Source organism: Sarcophilus harrisii, chromosome 1 (assembly GCF_902635505.1).
Source record: "Sarcophilus harrisii chromosome 1, mSarHar1.11, whole genome shotgun sequence".
NCBI classification, from domain to species: Eukaryota; Metazoa; Chordata; class Mammalia; order Dasyuromorphia; family Dasyuridae; genus Sarcophilus; species Sarcophilus harrisii.
The window spans coordinates 542,206,861-542,220,455 of NC_045426.1; positions in this window are offsets into that span (position 1 = coordinate 542,206,861).

Here is a 13,595-nt window from a genome sequence, read left to right on the forward strand (position 1 = left end):
TCATAATTATAAGACATTTCTCCTAGCTTCTAGTGTATGCAAAAAGCATATCTTTAGATGCTACATCAATACTAATTCTATCAAGGGAAGTTAAATTAATGGAGAAGAGGAGCAGAAACAGAAGAGGAAGGGAGGGGCATTTCCAAAAATGAATGATGATAGGAAAACAAAAGACACAAATACAAATCTTTCAGTAACTAGATGGTACAATAGATAATGTGTTGTATTTATGATGAGGTTAGTGGCAGGTTCAGGTTTCAGGGAACCAAATGAAGTGGTTCGGGGTTATGTCCCCCTAGGATTTGGTACAGGGCAGGGAGTTGTGGGAACCTCTTCTGGCGGTACAGGGGTTCTTTGAAAAGGAATTTACAAACCTGAAAAGCTAGACTGGGAAAAAAGAAGGTTATTATAGGTAATAGAAAGTCAGCCTTTGCTATACATGAATAGAAAGACTGAATTTCTTGATGGCAAGGTCCTGACAGAGAAGTAAAGTTTCTAGCAGAGAATTCCCAACAGAGGTATAAAGTCTTGCTAGGAAAATAGGTGAGAAAGAGACAAAGAGGGGTAATGCTGAAAAAGAATATCATTTCAGCGGCAGAGGGTTGCTGCTTTGCAGAGGGGAGAGAAAGGTTCCTTGGCATAGCATGGCATGGCATGTTAGGTTCTCTGCAAGGACTGAGGTTCAAGTTGCCTCTTTTTATAATTGAAGCTTAGGTTAGAAGCTGGGTGTTGCTCTTGATGGGGGCTGGAAGCAGTTTGAGCTGGTATCAGAATAGAAAATCTTGGAATTGAATAAGTGTTTCTGGGTTAATTTCCAACTCAATGGGATTGGAATCTCCAGCTCCTGCTAAGTAGGACTCAACTAGCCCCATTTAGATAATAGAATGAAACCACTTTATCTTGATTCCCTGGGGCAGGTCTCTCAGGGTAGAGCTTAGTGGTTCCCCCCCCAAAGTCAGAGAGAAAGAGAAAGAGTTTCGGGGCTCCCCTCATCATTTAGAGTGAGGAAAATACTAAATTCTTCCTCATACAAGTCCTAGACAAGTTACTTTTTTCTCTCTCTCAGCCTCAGTTTCCTCATCTGTACTATGGGGATAAAGATAGCACTTTTCTGAGAGTATTGAATTAAATCAGATAGTATTCATTTGTACAACACCTTGCAAACCTTCAAGGGTCATATACATTTTATTTATTACCTTTTCAGGTTTGTACATCTGCCTAAAGGTATAAGCATAAGCTTAGAGGCACATCACAAGTCAAGTCATTAAGTTTCTTTGGATAGTTGTTTGAAGCAGATAATTCTACAGTAAAATACTTTTAACTATTGAGTCTTTTCATTCTATTTTTCAAAGAAGTAAAATCCGAGGTGGGAAAATTCTTCTTTGGAGTAGAGCTTAAGGAAAAAATCAAGGAAAATTCCTGGCTCCTATCTTCCTATGCATCTTCAATTTGAATGGTTTCATGATAGTCTTAACTGTTGCCTGTCTCAGGTGAAGAAAGCAATATATAGAATGGGCTTAGACTCTGGCAAAGAGGGATTTTAGGCAAAGAACTCCTATGCAGATAGTATTCTGAGGTACTATATTTTGTCAAAGAAAGCTCTCTGGGTAGTTAGTTTCTTTACTTGTTCAGGTTTAGGTCAACTTCAGTTGATTCATAGTGGTGGGGTGGAGTTCTGCCCCAGGGTTGAAGATTAGTTATTTTATGAGGTTATATTGAGTTCTCAGATTACAGATGCCAAAAAATAAAAATGACATTTTCATTTAATTTATATGAAACCTCTATAACTTGTACAAGTAGTAGGCAAAAAAAAAAAATTTTTTCCCTTCATGTGTCAGGATAATTGTTTCCTGAAGTCTGATTATAAAGCATCTGCATCATTATCTCCTCTCTTTTCTCCTACTATTTTTTCTCTCCTTCTACTCTTCCTCCTCTTTCTTCTTCTCATTATTCTCTTCCTTATTTAATATGGCAGAAAGGAAATCTATGATTGAAAGGATTTTTTTTGTTTTTGTTTTAAATGTACATGATTGATTTAGCTAGGTGACACAATGGATAGATCTCTTGGCATGGTGTCTGGAAAACCTGAATTCAAACCCAGATTCTATGTTGATCCTGTCACTTGACCTCATTTGTCTCACTTTCCTCATATGTAAAATGAGCTGGAGAAGGAAATGGCAAACCAATCTAGTATCTTTGCCAAGAAAACTCCAAATGGGGTCATGAAGAACAGGACATGACTGAAACAACTGAACAACAACAACCATAACTATCGAATCTTAACCAGAATGACCTTACCCCATTGGGCCTTAGTTTTCTCATCTGTAAAAATTACTATATTGGAAAGGATTCCATTCAGTATCAAAATTCTAGAGTATTATCATAAACTTCTCCTCTTTATGCCCCATTTAACTTTTAGTATATAAAATTTGTCCACCACTTCATGTGTTTTTAATTTTGTTTTTTTAATTTTTAATAGGTCCTGACATTTCTCACCTGACAATAGATACCCAAAATATCCTTGAGAGACTTTCTGGAGATCATTTGTTCATATCTTGGCAAGTGAAATCAAGTGGTCCATGATGAGTACATAATACTCCAACAAAATAACCTCAAAAATAAATGTGGGATTGTTTTCAGTTCTCAGGTAAAATTCAGGTCATTCAGGGACATAGACCATGTTTAGTTTTTATTGCCATCATCACTCGGCAACTGAAGGCTTTTGGCATTCCAATACAAGACAATGAGTGACTCAGTCTTTCAAATTTATGGAAAGTGTGTGGGCAGGATTATCTCCTCCTTTTAGCTCCAAGCCCTTTTAGAGGTCTAAAAGCAAAGAGTGGTTACTTTGTCTCAGTCCTTCCAATCCAGCATAATCTGTTTACTGAACTAGATTAGCAGAGAAAACTTGAAGTCTATCTCCTCAATGACAAGGTTCCAAATGATTACAGTGCATATTCAGAAGTAGGGGAGGACATTTTTTTTTAATCTTATTGGTATAAGGAAGCTGTACTTTCTGATTTAACTTTGTTTACATAGGAAAAACAGAGCAACTAGTCACTGAATTTACAGTTTAGCAATTTGAGCAAGCCCTGGTTTTTAGCAATAGCCATGTTTAAATATTTACTTCATTTTTAAGTGGTTTTCTGTGCCATTAAACTAGATTGTAAACTTGTAAACATCAAGAAGCTGTGTATTACACTCTCTATCTCCAACAGATATAGTGATTTATGGAGAACAGAGAAAGTGTGAAGTCTTTAATAAGGACTTAGAATAGTACAATCTTAGTTGAAAGAGATCTTTAAGTCATCTTCTAGGTGTACTCAATATCTAGTCCATAATAGGTGCTTAAGAAATGTTAGTAGGATATATAAAAACATATTTAAAACAGATCTTTTTGTGATGGCAAAGAACTGGAATCAATCCAGAGAGAATCAAGGGAGAATGGATGGACAAGTTATGCTATATGACTTTAATAAAATACTATTGTGAATAAGAAATGATGAGCAGACAGAATTCAGAAAAACCTGAAAAGACTTACATGAACTAATGCTGAGTGAAGTGAACAGAACCAGAGGAATATTGTGCATGGTAAAAGCAATATATAAACATAGCTCTTCTCGGCAGTGCAGTGATCCAAGGCAATTCCAATTAAATGTAAATCAAAGCATACTAATTTTCCTGTTTTTGTTTTGTTTCTTTCCCCTTTTGTTTTGATTCTTTTTTTCTGATAATATCTAATGTGGAAATTTATTTAACATGATTGTACATGTATAACCTATATTAGATCATAGCTTGTTGTTAAAGTAAGGAGAGAGGGAGAAAAATTTGGAATCAAAATCTTATAAAAACGAATGTTGAAAACAATTTTTACATGTAATTGAAAAATAAATACTATTAGGATATAAAGAGAAATATTAGTGGAACCAAATTGAATTGAGCTTATAACCACTGTAGAAATCTCTACTTCAACATCCCTGAAAAATGGTCTCATTTCTGAAAGAAATAATTTCATTGACTAAGATTTCCCAATTTCATGAAATGGTTCCATTGTTGGACAATCCTAGTAGAATATTTTTTATGTTACACCCAAATATGACTACCTCTCACATTCACAAACTAGTTCTACTGGGTTGTGTAAATTAATAGGTAAAAGCATTAAGTTGGAGTAACCTTTCATTTTCTGACATCAGTGGACATATATACACATGTACTTTACTGATATGAGGATGTTAGTGAATGACTGACTTTAACTAGATAAGATAGGAATAAACTAGTTTTTCAGCTTTACTTAGTTCTCTGTCAGCCAAGTGATGAATTTAATCTCATATGCATGAGTTTCATTGTTCATTTTTGTTATGTTATTAATTCTGAATATCACTCCAAGGAAACATGAAAAAGTTATGGCTCGTCAGGAGCACATTTCAATGGCGATTAGAAATATTACAGCATCTGTTGGTATGGGGGAGTCAAATATTTCAGTATTATTCAAGCTAGAAATAAAATATGATAAATCACACTAAAGTACAAAGAAAGATGTGATTAAAAGTGAAATCCATTCTAAGAATGTCTGATATATTATTGCTGCAAAATAGACTATTAATTCTCAGAAAACAAAAACACCAGAGAAATCTAGCAAGTCACTCTTCTACACTGAAAGGTATATTGCTTTAAATTCAAAGAACAGTGAGAAGACCAGGCTTAAAGAAAAATCAGCAGCTAACTTTTACAATGAAAGAGGAGAGGAATTCGTGTTGTGAACAAGCCAATACAAAGATCGAAATATTGATGCAAGTTTTTATTTTAATTTTTCTGTTGAAATTAATTTTTTTTTCATTCAGGGTTGTGCCAAAACTATTATCAGAAGAAATCTGATAGGTGAGCCTTGACATATAGGAATCCTCATACAGCTCTTGCTGTTCTTCTTTTAAAAATTTATTTATTTTTAATAGAAATTGCTTTATAAATCAACATGTTGTGAAAGAAAAATCAGAGCAATATGTAAAAACCATGGGAGAGGGGAAAAAAAACAGAAAAAAGAAGTGAACATAACATATGCTGATTTATATTTAATCTCCATAGTTCTTTTTCTGGATGCAGATGGCATTTTCTGTCCAAAGTGTATTGAGATTGCTTTGGATCACTGAACCACTAAGTAGAACAAAGTCTTTCATAGTAGATGATCACACATTCTTGTTGTATTATGTACAATGTTTTCCTTGTTCTACTTGTTTTGTCCAGCATCAGTTCATGTAAATCTTTCCAGGCTTCTCTAAAATCAGCTTGTTCATCATTTTTCTATAGAACAATAATATTCCATTACCTTCATATACCATAGCTTATGCAGTCATACCCCCAGTGATACTCATTTTCCACTTCTTTGCTACCACAAAAAGAGTTCCTAGAAACATTTTTGCATATATAGATCTTTTTTTTCCCACTTTTATGATGTTCTAGATATACAGACCCAGGTATACTGCTGGTCCAAAGGATATGCAGTTTGATAGCCCTTTAGGCATAGGACCAGATAGTTCTCCAGAATGATGGATCATTTCACAACTCCACCAACAATGCATTAGTGTCCCAGTTTTCCCACACTCCCTTCAACATTTATCATTATCTTTTTCTATCATCTTAGCCAATCTGAGAGGTATGAGGTGCTACTTCAGAGTTGCTTTAATTTGCATTTCTCTAATCAATAGTAATTTAGAGCTTTATTTCATATGACTATAGATGGTTTTAATTTTATCATCTGAAAATTATTTGTTCATATCCTTTGACCATTTATTAATTGGGGAATGATTTACATATTATTATTATTTTTCTTTTTGCTAAGGCAATTGGGGTTTAAGTGGCTTGGTGATTTGCCCAGGGTGTGGAAGTGTTAAGTGTCTGAGACTAGATTTGAACCCAGGTTGGTGCTCTAACCCTGACTTCAGGGTTGGTGCTCTATCCACTGCACCACCTAGCTGCCCCTCTGACTTACATTCTTATAAATTTGATACAGTTCTTTATATGTTTTAGAAATGAGACTTTTATCAGAAATACTGGCTATAAAGATTTTTTCTTATCTTTGTACTTCTCTTTTAATCTTTTTTTTCTGTTGCTTTTGTTTCTGCAAACAAATTCTAATTTAATGTAATCAAAGTTGTCTATTTTGTCTTCCAAAATGTGCTCTAGTTCTTCTTTGGTCATAAATTCATCTCTTCTCCAAAGATCTGATAGGTACATTATCCCTTGCTTCCTTAATTTGTTTATGGTATCATCCTTTATGTCCAAATCATAGACATAATGATGTCTTGACTTTATTTTGTCAATAATAAAATTGTCAAATTTATTGTCAATAAATTTTGACATTTTATCAATTGTCAAATTGTTTTGACTTTTGACTTTATTTTGATATGGGATGGGAGATCTATGCTGAGTTTTTGACATATTATTTTCCAGTTTTCCCAGTAATTTTTATCAAATAGTGAATCTTTATTTCAGAAGCTGGAGTTTGGAGGTTTATTTAAATACTAGATTGATTATTAAATTATAACTTGATTATTGTGTCGTGTGTATATAATCTATTCCACTGATCCACCACTCTATTTCTTAGCTAATACCAAATGGTTTTGATGACTGTTGCTTTATAATATAGTTTTAGGTTTGGTACTTCTAAGCCACCAGCCTTTGTATTTTTTCATTAATTCTCTTGATATTCTTGACCTTTTGTTCTTCCAGATTAATTTTGTTATTATTTTTTCTTGTCTCTACAATAATTTTTGACAGTTTGATTAGAATGGCACTGAAGAAGTAGACCAATTTAGGCAGAATTGTCATTTTTATTATATTAGCTCTTGCTGTTCTCTGAAGACAAACCACCTTAATTCATCACAAAATCACATTTCACATTGGTTTCATGAGCAAACCTTTGATGAACAATCCATTTTCCCCAAGTATATGTAGTTATATACCACCATTTTTCAATGAGATTTAAATCATTCAAGTTTGCAGGCCTTTGAAGCTTATTTATCTCCATGTCTCATATACACTTCTTAACCTTTCATGAAAAATGTCATGGTGCAAAGTTGGGTTGTAGTATTCCATCTCAATTTGACAGTTTTGGTAGTTCAGGAATTATTCTACTTCTGAGTATATGAATATATTTTATCAGAGTTCAACATTCCTTCAGTATGGACAGGACAAGAGAAAACATCCCCAAAATATTTTGGTAAGACAATTTCTTCCACTGAATACAAAGGCAGTGCAAGGAGGTACTCTGGAGTGCTTAGAAGGTGGTTAGACTTCTAAGATGCCAAGGTCATCCACTGCATCCCAAGCCATCGCCTGCTGTTCTGACTTTTGTCCTGCCACAGGACGCTGATGACTCTGGAAGACAAAATGAGGATGATGAGTTTGTGCAACTCTGTTTCACTTAAATCCAGTCCATGCAACAGTCAAGACATCATATTATTGGTACCTTTAAAATGAAGGATGAACCATATATGCTAAAATATTTTTTATTTTTTCACATGTATATGCCTTATCTTGGTAACCCACACATAAATTCTGATTCTTTGTCTGTGACCTTGGACAAATGATGTATGTAACACTTTAAGCTTCTGTTTCTTCATCTGTCACATGAGAGATTTAGAGTAGATAGCCTCTGGGTTTCTTCCAACTCTAGATCTTTTTTACTGATATTTTAAGCTGTCTATTTTTGTATTTACCTACATAGCCTCAAAACTAGCACAGTGCTTTGCATAGTAAATTTACACTACGTAAGTAAGTACTTATAGAGCTCATTTATTTTGCAAAGAGAACTTACAACCTCATGGAATAAGAACCTCAGGTCTTTGACTAAAATCTGAAGGAGTGGCCCAGTTCTGATTTTTACTACCTGTGTGACCTTGGACAAGTCACTTTATCTTTGTTAACCTTAGTTTCCTATCTTGTAAAAGGATGATGATAATAATACTCTGCTGCCTATCTCCAGGGGTTGTTGTAAAGAAAGTGCTTGACTATACTGTTTTGCTCTATGTGCAAGCAAAATTATTATTTGCATGTAAACTTCTCAGGTTAATATAGGTAGTAAGCATTTTGGCCTTAAACCTTTAAATCTCTAGGCTCTGTCAATTTCCAGATTATAAAAATCTATATTTTTGGTCTAATCATGGCAATAATGGAGAAGTGATAGAAAGTATGAGGTAGAGGAGAGATTTGGGGAGGGGCATCTTTTCCAAATATTTCCTTTTTGTTCAGTCATTTTTCATTTGTGTTCCAATATTTATGACCACATTTTGGAATTTCTTGGCAAATAAAATTTGCCATTTCTTTCTTTAGCTCATTTTACATATGGAAAAAACTGAGGCAATAAGATTAAATGACTTGCCCAGGGTCACAGAGCTAATAAATATTTGAAACCAAATTTGAACTCAGGAAGATGAGTCTTCGTGAGTTGAGGTTCTGCCCTCTATCCATTACGTCATCTACTTGTTCATATCTGTTTACAGCACTACATTTTATTTTACTTTTTTAATAATTATAACATTTTATTGACAGAACATATGCGTGGGTAATTTTTTTACAACATTATCCCTTGTACTCACTTCTGTTCCGATTTTTCCCTTCCCTCCCTCCACCCCCTCCCCCAGATGGCAAGCAGTCTTATACATACATGTTAAATATGTTATAGTATATCCTAGATACAATATATGTGTGCAAAACTGGTAACAGTTCTCTTGTTGCACAGGAAGAATTGGATTCAGAAGGTAAAAATAACCTGGAAGAGAAACAAAAATACAAACAGTTCACACTCATTTCCCAATGTTCCTTCTCTGTGTGTAGCTGTTTCTGACCATCATTGATCAATTGGAACTGAATTAGATCTTCTCTTTGTTGAAGAAATCCATTTCCATCAGAATACATCCTCATACAGTATTGTTGTTGAAGTGTATAATGATCTGGTTCTGCTCATTTCACTCAGAATCAGTTCATGTAAGTCTCTCCAAGCCTCTCTGTATTCATCCTGCTGATCATTTCTTACAGAACAATAATATTCCATAACATTCATATGCCACAATTTACCCAACCATTCTCCAATTGATGGGCATCCATTCATTTTCCAGTTTCTAGGCACTACAAAGAGAGCTGCCACAAACATTTTGGCACATACAGATCTCTTTCCCTTCTTTAGTATCTCTTTGGGATATAAGCCCAGTAGCAGCACTATAGCACTACACTGTAAACCCCAGTCAATGAGTCAAGCCCATCTTTGCTTTATTGGTACCCAGTCTGACATGTGAATTAGAGAAAAAATGATATACTTGGTACCCGCACACAGTTGACATGTAAATTTGTTGTGTTCCATTATTCTGAACAATATATACCTACAGAATCATTGTTTAAAAAGAGCATCTGGTCCAGTCCCTGCTAGAGGCAGGTACATCTTTAAACCAGTCAGGGGAGCAGGTAATCCATTTTCTTCTTGAAGAACTCCAGGGATAAACACTGCACAACTTCTCTCTTGGTGGTCTAGCTTAGTATTTTATCACTCTGACAGTAGAAGTCCTTCTTCATGTTCAATTGAAATCTTTCCCGTTTTTCCTGCAAGTACTTTTGTGAGCAAAGATCCTTTTTTTTCCCTCCTTGAGGCAATTGGGGTTAAGTGACTTGCCCAGGCCACACAGCTAAGAAGTGTTGTGTCTGAGAAGAGATTTGAACTCAGGTCCTCCTGACTTGAGGGCTGGTGCTCTATCCACTGTGCCACCTAGCTGCCCCCAAATATCCTTTTCTTAAAGCCTTTCTTATAATTTAATTCTATTTCACCACTGAAAATGACTGCTTCCATCAAAGTGAGATAGTTTAAACTTTTGTAGGATCTCCAGATTGATAAATAACTTCAGTCCTTTGTATGAAAACCTAACAAAGTCAAAGGAGGTAAGGAGGAAAAAGGGAACTAAAGATTTATCTATATGTAATAACAAGACCTTATTTAGATACTTTCATTCTTGTAGACCTAAGGACATGTTTTTCCTATCTCATTGAGAATACCTGTCTTAAGAAAGTGAGAGAGAGACAGAGGCAGAGACAGAAAGACATAGACACTGACAGTGAGCCTATTTTTACATGGAGGAAGCATCTCATAAAAAATTGATGACAGTGACAATATTTGCTGCTATATGTTACTACAAAGCAATACAAAGCAATAAAAAAGCATTAAAGGAATTTAGAATATTTCATCCAAAAAACAAAAACTCTGATCTACCATCTAAGAGATATCTTCATTTATTTTTAAAAGCAGCAAAGTAATGAGTAAAGAATACTGTGCCTGAGTCCAGAAACCTTGTTATAAAAGAGGCTTTGTTATTTACTAGCTGTGTAATTAGTAAGTCACTTCATTTCATTAAGCCTCAGTTTCCTCACATGTAAAACAAGGGTAATAATCTTTGTGCCGTTCACCTCTCAGGATTGTTGTGAGGAAAACAATTTGCAAATTTTAAGGTGCTATAGAAATTATGTTCCATATTCTTCAAATTTTCTTGTAATATCTCTTTTTATATTAAAGTCATGTACCCATTTTGACCTTAAATTAATAAATTATATATTCGTCTGTGTGCAATTTCTGCCACACTGCTTTGCCATAAACCAATATTTTATAGCATATACCAAACTAAAATAGAATTTTTATTTAAAAATTAAGAATTATTCTATGAAAGAGATTTGAGAGCCATATAATGCAAATCATAATATAAATATAAGGAAGGATTTCCAGATATCCTTTAAGAGTTATGAAATTCTCAAACAAGAGCTTCTCTTAATTCTCTTTTCTGTATATACTAAAAATATTAGTAGCCACCCATTTGTTTGGGAAGGTTTTAGTACAGGCTTTTCTGATAAAGGGAGAGAGTTCAATGACTTTCTACAGTCAACAAGCATTTACTCAATTCCTATTCTGTACCAGACAGATTGCTAAGTGGTTTTTCCTCAAGGAAGTAACATTATAATGGGGGAAACAGGATTCAAATAAATATGTACATGTAAGATCCTACATTGGCTGTGGAAGGTGATCTCAAGGAGAAGACATTACACGAACTTGAGAAGGGGGGAGGGTACCAATGAACTCCCAATGAAAGTGAGTTGAGTTTGAAAGCATTTGGGAAGCTTATGTTGGAAGTAACATTTCAAATAAGTAAGATGTCCATTTCCCTTCCTGATGCTTCTCTGTGACTAAATTCTTATTCTTGCCAACAGGTGAGAAGAGGCATACCACCTTGGCTTTTTTCACATAACTTTTAGGATTAAATATGTGGATGGAGCACTGAACTGGGAAAGAAGAGACCTGACTTTTCTTCAGTCAAGGCATTTATAAAGTATCTACTTGGCCAAGCATTGTGCAAAGTACTGAAAGCCCATGCCCTCACCAAATGTGTGTGTGTATATCTATATAAAATATATGTATATATGTACATACATGTGTAATTATATGTTTGAGTCTATATATACACCTGTAAATGTTTATGTGTACATGTGTGTTTATACACACACATTTTTATATGTCTATCAGAGGAGACATTATAAAAGTATATACATAATAGTACTGAGTGATTTGGCCAGAAAAGATCTATTAGCATCCAGGAAGTATCAGGAAAGCCTTTAAAAAGATGATGGGGCTTGAGCTGAATCTTGAAGGAGACTAAGGAATTTTAGAAACAAAGTTGAATCAGGAAAAAAAAAAAGTCACTTGTGGAAAAATTACTTCTCTCTAGGCACTGTTTCCTCATATGTAATATGAGGAAGTCAGACTGGATGATCACTAATGTCTCTTCCAGTGCTAAAAGTCATGTCTTTGCTTCTATATACCCAGTGAAGTCATTCCACTTTCTTATTTCCTATTTGAAATAATCCCTAAATGATGTGACTCCTTTTGGGCTTTTACTTTAGGCCCCAAGTAATTCTCCATGTCTATTTTCTGAGTTTTTGTTTAAGAGGATACAGAGCTGCAGTGGTAAGCATTCATTTTTCTGATTAGAAAATAATGTTCTAACTCTGAAATGCCTCGAGCATACACAACAGAAAATGCTATCTGGATTTCTATTAGGCACATGCCAACTTGAAGTTTGTGGCTTTGCTTAGTGCTCTACTATTTGGAGAGATTTCAGAGTTAAAAAAAAAAGCTATCTTCAAGAAAGTAGAACAAAAAACATGTGTTTCATCCCCTATTTATGCCCCTTTATAGAGTATCTATCACGTGCCACTGACAGAGGCAAAGGAGAGATGTGATCATAAGGTTCAAGGGGATACACCTGCCCTCACTGCAGTTGCAAAGGGATTCAATATAGATAACCAACTCCTGCTCTCTTAATTTAGGACACTTGGGCTAAGGGTGTTAAGAGGCTAATTTGCTGGATTCTTTTTTCTCAAAACAGAAACCACCCCTTCTTCTGTGAAAATCAAGATCATATTTCAAATATCAATATTCAATTAAATGCACATTAACAAGTGGTAATTATGTATCTTCTATTGGCAGCTAGGTATCTCAGTGAACAGAGTACCACACCTGTAGTCAGGTAGACTTATCTTCCTGAGTTCAAATGTGATGTCAGATACTTACTAAATGTATGATCCTGATCAAGTTACTGTTTGCCTCCATTTCCTTTTTTTGTAAAATAAACTGAAGGAAATAGCAAACTGCTTCAGTATTTTTGTTAAGAAAATGGGGGGGGGGGGAAGGTCAAGAAGTTTCAGACACAACTGAAAAACAATAAATGGGCTTCCACACTCTGCTAGATGCTGGGTTTATAAAGACAAAACAAAACAATCTCTGCCCTCAAGGAGCTCACATTATATTAAGGAAAAATGTCATGTACAAATACATTAATTAAAAAATAAATACAAAATCATGTCGGGAGAGGATACAAGTCTAATATGATTGTTTATATTTGTACAGAGATTCCAAATGGTTACAGAGTGGGATAGGGACACTAGAGTGATGGATAGTTAAGAAAGCACAGGGAATGGTGGTTAAGAAGGGAAGCTTCAATTTAGAAAGAGAATAATCTCGATTTTGAATGGAGCCACGGTCACATAGTACATAGTCACACCTATTACAGTAGCACTGGTGACATGAAATAGTTGGAAAGTCAGAGCATGAATATAACTACAAGGTCTTGTAGTAAGATTCTTTATTGCAAAGAAATTGAGGAAAAGAGAAGTGAGAAGTAGAACTGCCAGTTGAGTTTATATCCTATGTGTGTGACCTTGGACAAGTCAGATAACCATTCTCAACCTCAGTTTCCTCATCAATAAAATTAGTATTGCCTTATATGGTCATTCAGTTCCCTTGGAGGGCTAAAGCAATAATTCTATAATCTGATAATTCTAAATGCAGAAAGAACATCACAGTACAATGCCATAAAGCTCTGCTTTGTCAAACCATTTTTTTGGAAGGAAAGGGGTTAAAACTGATCTTATAAAAATTCCAAGGGGAAATAAATCTGATGAATACTAATTTGATTTTCCCTTCTACTGGGCATGTTTTCAGGCTTGGCAGCTACTTTCTCCATCCCTCTTAGTTGGACCATGAAGACATTAAAAAGTCCTATATGTTA